The 14877-nt window shown below is 38.8% G+C and overlaps 1 non-coding gene across 1 annotated transcript; it reads right to left on the reverse strand.

Moving 5' to 3' along the window:
* Positions 1–9996: 9996 nt before the first annotated feature.
* Positions 9997–10103, reverse strand: LOC122892782. The gene has a single exon (XR_006381470.1). It is a non-coding gene; the product is annotated as a U6 spliceosomal RNA (small nuclear RNA).
* Between the last annotated feature and the right edge of the window lie 4774 nt (positions 10104–14877).

The following is a 14877-nucleotide window of genomic DNA, read 5'->3' on the forward strand; positions in this document are numbered from 1 at the left end:
TGCAATATGGGGTAAACTCAAAAAGGGCAAGCATTTATGGAATCCCACAACACAGCTTCAGATTTCTGGGCATCCAAATGGCAGATTAAGGCAAGGTACACCTGGAAGAAAAAGCACAGAGGACAAATCCTTTAAAATTTTTCTTAAGCCCCTCCATTCTTACTTAGCTTTTTACTAGAGGAATTGATCCATAACTCATAATTCTTGAAGTTGACAGAAACAGTCATCCTTCAAAATGCAAACCCCACATAATAGAAAAGATTTAAAAATAAGCTTTGGGAGGGATGTGGAGAAATTAAAACACTCTAACTCTACACTGATAAGAAAAATCGTAAAATGGCATGGCCACTTTGGAAAATAGCCTGGCAATTTTTAAAAAAAGAGATAACACACAGGTTACTGTATGACCCAGCAGTTTCAGTTCTAAGTATAGAGCCAAGAAAATTAAAACGTATGTTCACATAAAAGCTGGTTCACAAAAGTTTATAGCAGAATTATTCATACTAAACAGAAGTGGAAAGAGTCCAAGTGTTTATCACCTGATAAATGGATAAACAGATTTGTGGTATATCCATACAATGGAATATTGTTGGGCAATAAAAAGAGATAAAATACTGATGCCTGCTACAACATGGGTGAACCTTGGAAACACTATGCTGAGTGAAAGAGCCCAGTCACAAAAGACCATGTATTGTATGATTCCACTTATATCTGGATATTTATTTTATTATGTTCAATTAGCCAACATATAGTACATGTCCAGAAAAGGCAAATCTAGAGAGACAGGAAGTAGGTTAGTGGTTGCTGAGGGCTAAAAAGGGGCTAAAGAAGAAATGAGAAGAAAATGCTAATGTATATTTCTTTTTGAATTTATTTCTACTTTTTTAAAAAAATATTTATTTGTTTGAGAGAGTGATAGAGAAAGAGACAGATTGGGAAGGAGGGGCAAAGGGAGGGGAGAGAAAGCCTTAAGCAGGCTCTGTACTGAGCATGGAGCCTGACTCCAGAGCTCCATCTCATGACCTCAAGATCATGACCTGAGCCAAAACCAAAATTTGAACGCTTAACCAACTGTGCCACCCAGTGCTCCTAAGCACACATTTCTTCTGAGGGTGATAAAAATGTTGCAAAATTGACCATGGTGGTGGTTGCACAGCTCTGTGAACATACTAAAAACCACTGAAGTGTATATTTTAAGTTGGTGAATGGTGTAGTATCTAAGTTATAACTCAGGAAAGACTATATTAAAAAGATAAATCTCCATGAATGAAGTCACATCTTAAAGACTTGAGAGGCCAGTTTTCATCTCTGGGTGTGTTTTCCTCCATGTAACGAGAATGATACTAATACCTGATAAAGATGTTGAAGGAATTAATGAAGTAATGTATGTGAGAATGCCTATACACCATAGGACAAGCAATGGTAGAAAAAGCTAAATGGGAATAAGATCTGTGCTTTTCCTTCCATGGCATAGAATCAGCACAGGGAAAGAGTTTCCCAAACAGAGACTACAATTTCCACGGCTCCTTGCATCCGGTTATGCCACAATCTAGTTTTGACCAATGATATGTAAGCAGAAGTGATGTGTGCAGTCAAGGAAGTTAGGCAGCCGATATCTATCTCATCCCCTATTTTCTTTCCTGCCTGGTTGCTGAGTGATTGATAGGGCATCTGGAGTCTTAATCTGGCAGATGCCTGATCCTTAAAAACCCCTCTGTGGGGAAAATCCACCTGCCAGCTGCATATAACACTTTGGGTTGATAATGTTAGTGAAGAATAAGGTTCTATTTGGTTAAAATGTTTTTGTTACAGCAGACAGTGTTTACCTTCACTAATACAAAAATTTAAGTAGGCCTTCAATAAGTTTTTGACAAAAATTAAGACATTTTTGTCATTGGCTGGTACCTTTGGAGTTTAAAAATGAAAGCCAGTAGACAGAGATGAGGAAAATGTGGAAATCTGAAAAGTGAAGGACTAGAATGGGTGGGGGAAGCATGTTACTGACTCAATAGAAAATCTTATTGTTTATTCAGTCATTCATTGCTCAACTTTTCTTAAAGGATTGATTCATGTCATTGAATCTCATGGTCATGCAGCAAGTACCACATTAATTCTGAGTTCTCTACACCATTTGCCAGCCCTAATCATTACAGTGAACCTATATTCTTGAGGAGGGAGACAGACAATAAAAGTAAGTAAATCATATGTTATATTGGGTGGTGATAAGTGCCACGGAAATAAATAAACAAGTGACTATGGGATCTCAGGAATGGTGTTCAGTTTTAAATAAGATGGTCAAAGAATATATTATATGGAAGGTGACATCAGAGCAAAGTCTCAAATGTAGTGAAGGAACAAACCATGATCCTAGACAGAGGGCTAGAATATAAAGACCCTGACATAGGAACATGCCAGGTGTATTCAAGGAACAGAGAGAAAGTTAGTGTGGCTGGGAAAGGGTGGGCAAGGGGAAGAATGACAGAAAAGAAGTCAGAGAAATAAGGGGGTGGGACCAGGTTGTTTGGGGGCCTGGGGACTGGACAAAGAGTATAAGGAGAGATCTGAAAGAGTTCAAGACCAGAGATAATTGGCTACTGTTACTGACTTCAGTAGTCAATGTCAGTACAGTGCCCTAAAGAAAGGTTCACTTTCACCTTAGCAGGTCTGTTCAGAAATTAGATAGCAATCCCACAGGAAGAACCAGCAAGAACTCAGATGGTGAATGGGATCCAAGATGTCCCATTCCCTACCCCCAGTCACCATGAACTCATATCAGTGCCTGTGTACTCTAAAATGATATATTCTATAGGAGCAAGAGAGAAGGGGAGAGCTTTAAAGACTGAGCATTTATCAGACACAATCTGGAAGAGACTGAATTTATAAGGATAAAAAAAGATGCTACATTTTCTTTGCACATCTTAGTTCTACTGGATTAGATATGGTGTTCCACAGATCTCTTAAGTTCTGTTTGCCTTTCTTCAGTTTTTTTCTTTCTGTTCCTCACTCTTGATAGGTTCCCTTGTTCTGTCTTCAGGTTCACTGATACTTTCTTTTGCCTGTTCAAATCTGCCTTTGAATCCCTACAGTGATCTTTTTTTTTTTTTTCATTTCAGTTACTGTACTTTTCAGCTCCAGATTTTTTTGTCGTTGTTTCTTTTTAGACTTTCTATCAATTTATATTTCCATTTTGTTCACATATCACTTTTTTTTTACTTTCTTTGAGTTCTTTACTTTCTTTTAGTTCTTTGAGCATTTTTAAGATAAGAGCTTTAAAGTCTTCGTCTAGGAGATCTGCTATTAAGTCTACACGGAGAGTTTCTGTTTTTTTTTTTTTTTTTTTTCCTATAAATGAGCCACAGTTTCCTATTTTTATATACTTTGTGCTTTTTTGTTTTACACTGAACATACCAGGGTGGCTCTGGAAATCGGATCCTCACTCTTCCCCAAGGTTTACTGGTTTTTATTATTGTCTTTGTTTTTTCTTTGTTTGTTTTTGATTACTGTAGGTCTCCCTATGCTAAGGATCAGCTGAGGTATAAACCCAAGGTCTTCTAATGTCTTTTCAGAGCTTTTTCCTGGGCATGTGCAGTTACTTTCTAATTTTCTCCAAATATGCAGGTTTTTTTGTATGTTTTAGACTTTAAAGATTTTATTTATTTATTTGTCAGAGAGAGAGGGAGAGAGAGCGAGCACAGGCAGAGAGGCAGGCAGAGGCAGAGGGAGAAGCAGGCTCCCTGCCGAGCAAGGAGCCCGATGTGGGACTCGATCCCAGGACGCCGGGATCATGACCTGAGCCGAAGGCAGCTGCCCAACCAACTGAGCCACCCAATGTCTGGCTTCTGAAAGAAAAACTGAAAAGTTTAAAACCCCTAGAATTCACTTTAGCTGGCGGGGGAGGGGCTAGCAACAACAGAGGGGAAGTTAAACAACAATGGCTGCCCACCTCTTTGTCTGTACCTCTTTGATCAGAAGCAGCAATCAATGAGCAGAGCATAGATTTCCAAATAGATTGTCCAAAGGAAAACATCCCTTTTCCCTAGCCTGGCTCCATCAAAGTATGTGCAGGCTGCTCCAGGAACACTGGCAGAGCTGCCTACCATAGGACTGAGGTAGGGAACGGTTAGTAACTACTCTTCCAAGAACTGAAATTGACTAAAATTAACTGCAATTTTCCATCCAAGTCTTCCCTTGGAAATTACAAGCCTTCAAGGACTCCAGTTTCAAAATAGTTATATCAGAGAGACTCTGTCAATGCAATTGTTATCTGGGTGGAGAGACAGATCCCTGGTGCTTTCTACTCTGCCATCTTTCCAGAGTCTTCTTTTAATGAATAGAATCTCATGTGCTGAATAGTATGTTAAACCTTATGTGTTGTTTTACTCAGGATTTTTGAGAGAAGTGGAGCCAGTAGGTTGTGTATATAAAGAGATCTAGTTAAGGAATTGTCTTATATGATCATGGAGGTTGATAAGTTTCGAGATCTGTAGGGTGAGCTGGTAAAGCTGGAGACCCAAAAGAGAAAATGAATGGTGTAGTTCCAGTTTGAAGGCTGGTTGACTAAAGACTCAGGAAAAGCCAGTGTTTCAGCTCAACTTCAAAGATAGGAAAAAACCAAGGTACCAGTATGAAGGCCTTCAGGCCAGAAGAATCCCTTCTTACTCGGTGACGAGTCAGCTATTTTGTTTTATTCATGCTGTCAGCTGATTGGATGAGGCCCACTCACATATGGAGAGCAATCTGCTTTTGCTCAGTCTATCAATTTAAATGTTAATCTCATCCCAAAACACTCTCATAGAAACAACAAATAATGTTTGACCAGATATCTGGGTATCCCATAGCCCAGTCAAGTTGACACATAAAATTAGCCTTCACACTTCTAATATAGAAATTATATCTGGAAATAACTATATGCTGTGATCCCTTTAGGGAAGGTTGATAAAAACCTAGTGGTTGCATCTTCTCAGCATGTTACTCAAATATCTGTTGAATATGCTGAGTATACTACAATTCCAGCCCTAAACAAAAAAGGCAGTTTATGATTTTGGTGGTGATGATGATGAAGTGTAAGTCATTTAAACTCTTGACAGTTACATTTATGGAGCAAGACATTTCCTTTAATGCTATTTTATAGGCAAGAGGGAAAAATCTGCAAACATATTTTGGATAACATACAAATTTGTCAGGGTCTTGAGTTACTTCATGTTTAGAGTGTAGGAGTACTTTACATTAACATGGAACATTCACACTTTATATAAGCTGGGCTTGGGGAAGGTTCAAGATATCTGGAAAACAGACTTTGTATAAGGATGTTCATATTGGAATGATGAGTCTATCCCAACTTCCCCAGGGAGGAATTTAGTAAGCAAGGCTGATTCAAAGGCAGCCTTTGACATAGTGAAAATTATTTCAACTGTGGACCTTATTGTTGCAAGAAAATGGGAAAGTAAAATCAAGAGTGAAAAAAATCTCATATTCGTACTAGCTGATTTAGAACTCAAGCTTTCAATGCCAGACTGGGTAACCAAGCCTGGACTTGAGAGGGGAGCTGTGGATAGAAACATTAATCAAATTCGCTTTGAGGAAAGCTACTCACCTAGAGCACAAGACATCTGGGAACTTTGCCATGGGCCATTCTGGTCAGTATATTAAGGGCCAAGTACTTGTGACATGAGTATTTTGGCAACTACTCCCATTCCAAGTTACTCCAAGTCCCACTGCTTCTGTGACTCCAAGTCACAGAATCCTATCTTAGGGCTGGAAGCATATTTGCACTGTCTAGTTTCTCTCCCTTCCAATTCAGAATGTGGGGCCTCATTTAGGCCTGGCTGGGCCACATATCTCACCAGGCAGGACAGAGCTGATTTCAAAATACCATTAGCATATCTTCGGGGATCTTTCTAATTGATCTCTAGAATAGAGCCAGCCTTCTTTTCTCAGTCACACGTATGCCATTGGTGGAAGTGGTTCCATTCTCTCTTTTATAATCTTATTTTAAAATGATGACTCATTTCATTGACTTCTTCATTCAACAAATCTTTATTGGTAATTAGGCACTGTGACAGGCATTGGAGATAAAGGTGATCAGAAACAGGGAAGGACCCAGTCCTTATGGTGCTTATAGTTTAGTGATTTTATTAGTAATTTTCATAATAGTTTAATTATTATTTAGATCTTTTATACTAATATAATTTATCAACAGAAAGAATATATAAAAGAAATAAAATTTAAGATTCCTCCTCTGCTGTCTTCTTTGGCTTTTTCTATTTTAACAAATTCCTTTTATATCATTGTCCTATGCCTATCCTTTTACCTTAGTTTTAATCATGATGTATGTTTTGCATAACTTAAAAAATTATTTATTTATTTGAGAGAGAGAGAGAGAGCATGAGAGGAGAGAGGTTAATGGGAGAAGCAGATTCTCTGCTGAGCAGGGAGCCTGATGTGTGACTCAATCCCAGGACTCCAGGATTATGACCTGAGCTGAAGGCAATTGTTTAACCAACTGAGCCACCCAGGCACCCTGCATTAACTTTTCATGTGTGAAAAATCTTGGCAGACTTCTCCACAAATGCTACATCACAAGCATTTTCCCTATCACTATCTGCAAAATTACCATTTCTGTAAATACAGATAGCTTGCCATATAATTTCCTTAATGATTCTTTTATTTGGGAGCATTCGTTGTATATAATTTATTAATATATAACATTGTGGTAGCTTCTTTTTTCTTCTCTTGAACTTTACCTTAGAAACTAAAGAGCTGAAATTCTATAAATTGGAGTGATGAGATGCTTTTCTTCTGTGATGAACAGGATGAGAAATAGATGACACATTTTGGGGCCTCTCAGTTTACCTTGGAATTCCAGATGACTAAAAGAACCAGTGGGAAGCACGACAACCAACCAAATATTTTGTCACCAGATGAATGATATAAAGACATCTTTATCTTCTTTTTATTAAGAATAAAAAAGAAAGTAGAGGGAAATAATTCTATGTATACACATTCACAGGATTACATACATATGAGAAAAGAAATATTGAAACTGGGGCGCCTGGGTGGCTCAGAGGGTTAAAGCCTCTGCCTTCGGCTCAGGTCATGATCCCAGGGTCCTGGGATCGAGCCCCACATCGGGCTTTCTGCTCAGCGGGAAGCCTGCTTCCTCCTCTCTCTCTCTCTGCCTGCCTCTCTGCCTACTTGTGATCTCTGTCAAATAAATAAATAAAAATTTAAAAAAAAAAAAAAAAGAAATATTGAAACAGCTGACAAGATTTTAAAATGTATTTTTCTAGGCTTCTATTACACTTAAGTTATCACATTATGTTAGCCTACTGAATTCTGAAGTGTGGGATCATCATCAAAATGACCATAATCTCTTGTAATATAGAAAGAATTCTTTTTGCCCATTCTTATGATAGATCCATCACTGGTAACATTTTTTCCCTTGTCAACCATAGACTGCTTCCTCTTGTAAAAATAAGCATGGGCTTACTGGAAGTAACGTCTGTGCCATTTTACTTTTCTTGGTTTGATTTTCCAAAGGGTTATGGATGGGAAGGAGGGGTCTGATATTCCCACTGGGAGTCCTCATGCAGCTATCATGGGAATGTCCCTAATGAAGGACAAGTCGGATCTAATGAAGAGCAGGGTACAGTAAAGTAGTTAAATCGAGTCTCCCCTGCTTCTTCTGGATTTCAGTTATTCCGGGCAGTCTAGTAGATTCTGAATTACCAGCAGCTGCTCACTGGGTTACTTTCTTGTCTGCCACAGCTGCCACCAGCTGTTCTCTCTTTCTTACCCCACGCCCAGATGCAAACAGCTGTTCTTCCTTTCTTTACAATTGTCAACAGTGGCTCATTTTGCTCCAAACACACGGACACCTGCAGCAAGAGGAATTGTGTTTTTCAGCTGTGCCAAATACTGGACAGCCTTCAGAAGGTTGAATGGAGGAAGGGAAAGAAGGAATGAGAGGTGGTTTGATGTAGAAAGAGCCTGTGTTGGCAGACAGAAAGATGGGTGGGATGCTTCTGGTTTTACAGGGGCTGAGTAAGACAGTGACAACAGATACCCATACTTCTTCCTTATGATGGCATTCACTTTGAAAAGCAGAGAATCATCACTAATAAATAAATCCCAGGAAACTGAGCGTCAGAGAAGAAATTATGGTGGTGCTTTAAGGGTTTGGTTTTCATTCATTTATTTAAGAAATATTTCTTCTGTCAAGCACTATTCAAGGCACACAGTAGGTGTTCGATAAATGGGTATGCATTTATGAACACCCTTGCATATTTATCTGTCTGGTTTCAGTGATATTGAAAGAGAACATTTTATGTCTGTTATTTTTATTTTTTGTCAAAAGAGAACATTTTAGCCTGACAATGCACAGACCTGTACCCCTGGAGCAACTAATACATTATATGTTAATAAAAATAATTTGAAAATATGAAAAAAAAGAGAGAGAACATTTTAAATGATTTTTTTCTGCTGAATTCAGCCTCTCCTTTACTCATCCCCGCCATCTTTGGGATTGGGGACTTTTGGATTATCCCCTTGACCAAGAAATATTCCTGGTTCTTATGTCTCTCTCTCTCTTTGCAGGGACTAGAGAGAGGAAAAGAGACACGGAGAGGGAGGGCATTTACATTTACTAAGCCCTTAACATGTCCCCAGTACTGCACATCATCTTTTATATAGTTTATCTCATTTCATCTTCATCAGAAACTTAGGAAGTCTGTGTTACTATTTCCATATAGCTCATAAGGAAACTGAAGTTGAAAGCGTGAAGCTACTACAACCACACAGCAGGCAATGACACAGCCAGGACTGGACAGACTCTTCCATTCCAGAGCATGAACTCTTTTCACAACAGCCTGCTCTTCAGAGAATATTAATGTGAGTAGTAGAGGATACCGATCGTGATGATTGGGTTCAATGCTGTGATTGTAGAAGTAGGGGTCTAATCCGTCCAAAGGCTGCACCTTCAACTGGAAATTGGTCCAAATTTCATTCACCATTTTAAGCAGCGGAGCACTGTCTAAAGGCTGAATGAAAGATGAGATACTGAGGACTCATAAAGTTGTTATCACAGATATAATCTCTACCTCCCTAGAACGTTTTCTGTTAGGAGTGGGTTTTGAAAGAGTATTTGACCAAAGTCAGGGAGGACCCTCATTTCACACCCTAACTCCATCCATTAGTATCCAAGCAATGTTAGTGATTATCCTTTGGGATATTGAGTGGGAAAAAACTGGCTGAGCCTCTAAGGAAACTTCCTCTGGTTTAGGGAGCCATTAGGAAAAGCTCCTTATTCTTGTAAAAATTTTCCCAAACTTTCAGGGCCAGGTTTCCGCAGCTGGCCGAGAGTCAGCCTCAGTTAGGACCCTGCCAAATTGGGCATCAACAGCTCATTTGGCTTGGAAAAAAAAAAGAAATGAGAAACAACTGACGTTTGTATACTTCAAATTATGAGCTGTTTCTCTAACAAAGAGACCAAACACTTTTGGCTTGTTTTACAGTAAACATACACATTGAACAATTTGGTTGGTTAGCAGCTGGTTGTACATATGTAGGACATATGTGAACACATATGGAGGCATAAACTCACATATGTTCACTTAAAAGGACACTGTCAAGTCATTTTATGACTTTTTTTGTTCTCTGGGCTCCATTGTTTATAAAATCTTCTTAGAAGCTTAAAAATACAATTTCTTCCCTACTGATTTTTGTTCTTTTTTTTTTAAACAAGTATTTTGAATGACACTCAAATAAATGCAACTGGTTCGATTTAATACCAAGTCCTACTTAAGCATATAGAGCAATACAATGTCCAGTCAGAAACAAAGCACTAACAGTGAGATAATTCCTTATGAAGAGAGAAATAACCATCTTCTGCCCTTAGAGTCGACATTTCAGAATTGAATAGTACTCACAGATTATTTTCTGGCTCCCCAGTGTTTTTATGTATGTATATATGCATGCATGTATGTTTGCATGTATTTTTAAACTATGAAATGCTTTACAGATTTGCATGTCATCCTTATGCAGAGGGCATGCTAATCTTCTCTGTATTGTTCTAATTTTAGTATATGTGCTGCTGAATTGAGCACCCAAGTGCTTTTAGTGTTATACCAAATATAGGTAATAGTGATCATGATAAAACCTATTTTTTTTCCATTTTCTTTAATGTTCAGCAATATTTTTCTAGCTTCATTACTAATCAAAAATCCCTTTAAAAAATCCTTGCTTTGGGCAAAAGCTGTGAAGAATCAGATCAAAATGGCAAAAACAAAAAACAAAAAACAAAAAACTGAAAAGATGCTCCAAATCACAACCATTTGGGAAAACAAGAAGTTAGTTAATGATAAGTTGTCACTTTACATCCATCAGCCTGGCAAAAGAAAAAAGCAGCAATACACATTGCTAGTGGAGACGTGAGGAAAAGGGCACTGTCATTCATATTTTGCTGGTGGAAATGGGGATTTTAAAGAGCTTTGTGGGGGATGTAAATCTAGCAACATTTCTTAAAATTTTGTGAAATTAAGAAAAACATTTCTTAGGTTAAAAGTATATACTTACCCTTTAATCCGGCATTCTCCTGTTGGAAATTTAACTCATGGAGACAGGAACACTACCTTACAGGATACAAACACAGGATTTCTACAGCAGGATTGTTTATCGTGGCAAAATAACAACAAAAAATTGAAAGCAAGTGAATACCCTTTAATAAGAAACTGTTGTCGGATATATGATTGTATGTCTATACCATGGAATATTACATAACAACATCCCCTCAAAATGAATTAGAGCAATACTAGCTGCTTAGAAGGATTACCACCAGATACTGTTGAGGGAGAAAAGCAAGATGTGTAAAACAGTATATTATATGAGTCCTTTTCTAAATCACTGATCAAAAAACTTTTATACATTATCTCTCTACATTTCTCTTTTGCCTATACACACATTTGTATAAGGTTAGATGGTGATGGAACAAACATGAATGGATATGTTCTAGGCTGTTAAGATGGATTGTCTAGAAGGTGGTGGTAGGTGAGGAAAAGAAACAAAAAAGGAAAAGGCTAATGTAAGAAAAATGTGGTTGAAAGAGGTGGTCACATTTATGCAAATTATATGTATATAAGCCAAAAAAGAATTTTTGAAATAATAAGAGATCATCGAAATAAAACGTTCTCATCTTCTAGCTTTCAGGATTCCCCTAGACTGAGATATAGGAGGATGTGAAAGTTCTGGAAGAAGTCAGATAATCATGGAAGAAATTGAACTTGAGGGTTGGCCAGACCTTTTAGGAGTCCAAGGTTTCCACTTTAAGATCAAGAATAGCAGGTTGCATTTCAATCATTTCAGGGTACTGGTGCCACCAAGTGGTGTCTGGAGCAATTGTTGGTGGCATTTTATTACCCTCCTGGTGACGGAAACTCTTGGCTTACCTGTGCCTTGCATTGTAGTAAGCGGTCTGTGGAGGGCTCCAGTTCTCCTTGGAATGAAGCACACCCCAGTGAGCCTAGCGACATGATCAGGAAGTATGAGAAAAGATAGGGAGCAGACGGCGTTTGCCCGAGAATCTGAGTTCCCTTGGTTTTTCCAATCAGCATGTCCTCTGCTACGCATTTACCTGTTGAGTCCCTTGAGGTGTGTTTAATATTTTCTAACTACTTAGACTAGTATTACAACCTATCTGACCTCTTTAACAGCCTGTTCTCTTATACAGGCTTTCTCTTTTTATTGCCACCGTCCTAGCTTGGCCTCTTGTGGCTTCTTTCCTAGTGCCATAAGAACGTTCTCTTGGGCTTCCCTATCCTCGATGTCTTTCTGGTCCATTCTGGCCAAAGCCCACTTCTGTCTAAGCTTCCTGAAGTTGTGGTCACTTAACAACACTATTCAAAAGCCTTCAGTTGTTTCTCCCTGCCCATCATCCAATTCTGACACCAGAGCACAATTAATAGGGTGACAGTATTTCTCAGTTTGTCTGGGATTGTCCCAGGTTATTTCTGATGTCCCAATGTAATTATTGTGACTTTATTCACTTTCAGAAGTGCTCTGATTTGGGTAATAGGTTATAGAGACATGCTAGCTCTTAGCCACTTGGTTCTCCTGCCTGGAATATATACAATAAGTAAGCTCATGGAAGAATGTCTCAAGTTTGTGGCAGATGGAGGAATTAGATCTGGGTAGAGAGCGTGTCATTTTTCTTCAAACGTTGAAAAGCTAAATATAAATTGCTTGGTACTTATTACCTTATTTAAATTTTATCTTTTTTGTTATCTCAGTGACAAGTAGAACTTCTTGTTTGAACTTGAGGAAGAAAATCTTAACCTTTGTAATTTTCATGTAGCTCTCTGGGTTTTTCACAGACTCTCCAGGGTGGTCCCATTTGGGGCCTGATGAATGTCACGTTCATCATTTGTTACTCAAGGTGAAGAATATTCAACTGAGTAATGATACAGAAATTCTACAAATTTTGAGGAGGTAGGAGCACCAATTCTGTGAATTCCTTCAGCATAAGAGGACATAGCTTAGTCATCCAGCAGTTAACCTAGTGCTTGAGCATTAATGCTGTTGAGAAGGATTTTGAGCAGCCCCTGCCAGCTTGTGAAACTGACATGCGGGCCCTGCATTCTAGTTTAGGTATCTTCTACTTCTGCTTGCTGTATTTGGGATGTAAGATGAGCTTGAATATATACTGTTTAAGGAAATGCATTGTCCTTAGCTCACCATCACTGGGAATGCACTTTGAGTTTTTTCTGCAGCAAAACAGATTTTTAAAAAAAAGATTTTATTTATTTGTTTATTTGTCAGAGAGAGAGAGAGAGAGAACATAAGCAGGGGGAGTGGCAGACAGAGGGAGAAGCAGACTCACCCAATGCAGGACTTGATCCCAGGACACTGGGATCATGATCTGAGCCAAAGGCAGAAGCCCAACCGACTGAGCCATCCAGGTGCCCTGAGGCAGAACAGATTTTTGAGCTCAGCCACCCATTTTCTCCTACCCAGTCCTTTTCATAACCAGTTAAATACATTTTCAAGACAACCAGAGCTTGGGGTCTTGAGAAGGACTGAGTGTGAGAACTAGACCTTTACAGGCTTGGAGCTGTGATCTCATGAACACCAGACACTCCCCAAATGACTAATAGTCATGTAATGCCCATATACCTCCAGTCACCAGCAGCCCTTTTTCCTTATGATCTAGATTTGAGCCATTCTAAAGTCCAGGAAGTCAAAAATCAATTTAAGCTATTCCTTAACTAGCTGAGAGTCATTCATTCATCATCATCCATTATCTCCCATGTGCCCTGCCAGCTTCTGGGCATACAATGAAGAACAGGCATGACTTCCAGGAGGGCAATTTTCCAGCAGACACACATACACCCAAATCGTCACAAGCTCACACATGTATAGGCAAGTCCACGCGCGCACACAAGGTGACTTCAGCTTGTTATGTTAGTGGATGGTGAGAAAGCTCCCTCTTCGTCTTCTTTTCTAATGTAGCTTATTTTAGTATACTTTTTCCTGATGACGCCATCAGGAGCAGAATCAGGCTTTAGACATGCTGACGCATCTACAGATATCTGGGATTCTGTCATCCATTAGTTTTCCTTTGTATATTTCTCCTTTTTTCCTCTGACTGTGTGTTTACTACATCTGAGTAATTTAGATACAAGGGGAAGATGTTTTCACCTCATGCTTGTAAATATGCTTCAGATTGTGAGTTCTTCCAGATCAGGGACTGTGTCTTAATATAGAGACTCTGCATCTGACCGCCTATATTTAAACCCCAGCTCTGACACTTTGTAGCTTTATGACCTTGGGCAACTGCTGTAACCTCTCTGTGCCTCAAATGGCTTCTCTGTATAATCGACATCTTGGGTTTTGCTTCTTTTTTTTATTTTTAATTTTTATTTCTTAAAGATTTTATTTACTTATTTGAGAGAGACAGAGATAGTGACAGAGAGCATGAGCACGGAGGAAAAGGAGAAGCAGGCTCCATGTTGAGCAGGGAACCCGACCTGGGACTCAGTCCCAGGACTCTAGGATCATGACCTGAGCCAAAGGCAGATGCTTAACCAAATGAGCCACCCAGGTGCCCTTACTTCTTCTTTTTTTTTTTAAACAGCTTTATTGAAATATAATTCACATATCATAAAATTCCTTTTAATGTGTGTACAAGTCAGTGTTTTCTAGTATATCTACAGTTGGTGAAAGCATTCCCACAATCTAATTCTAGACATCTTTACTGCCTCCCAAAGAAACACTGAAGCCACAAACAATCACTCCCCATTCCAGCCTACCAGTTGTTATGAGGATTAAGTGAATTACTATATGAAAAACACTCAGAATATTCTCTGGCACCTAGTAAGTGTTATGTAAATTATGGCTGCTATATTGATATTATTATTAACAATATCATTGCTACTCTGTGCCCTCAGCCAGTACAATGACTGATACTTACTAGTTTCTTGCTGAAAAAATGAAACAGTGGGAGAGAGTAGAAGACACATTTTGTAAGAATTTTACGTAATGATGAGAAGAATGCCCTATACTTTGTGTATAGAACAGACATAATCAAAGGCGCCACAGAATCTGTGTTGAAGCCCAATACGTTCATGAAGAAAGAGGTTTTAAAATGAGCTTTTTTCATAGTAGCTTGACAGGATGGTGTTGATGATTAAAGAATTTCATCCCAAGTCCTGAATGCTGATAAGTAGACTCGTGACCTGAGGAAGGGCACAGCTGCTGAGCCTCTTTATAGGTAACCTGTAAAATGAAATTGGATTCACTAAATGATTTCGAAATTTACTCCTCTTTCTAACATCCCATGAGACTGTCTGCCAATAAGTGTCATGAGGGTTTTAGATATCATTTGTA

Source organism: Neovison vison, chromosome 12 (assembly GCF_020171115.1).
Source record: "Neovison vison isolate M4711 chromosome 12, ASM_NN_V1, whole genome shotgun sequence".
Classification (NCBI taxonomy): domain Eukaryota; kingdom Metazoa; phylum Chordata; class Mammalia; order Carnivora; family Mustelidae; genus Neogale; species Neogale vison.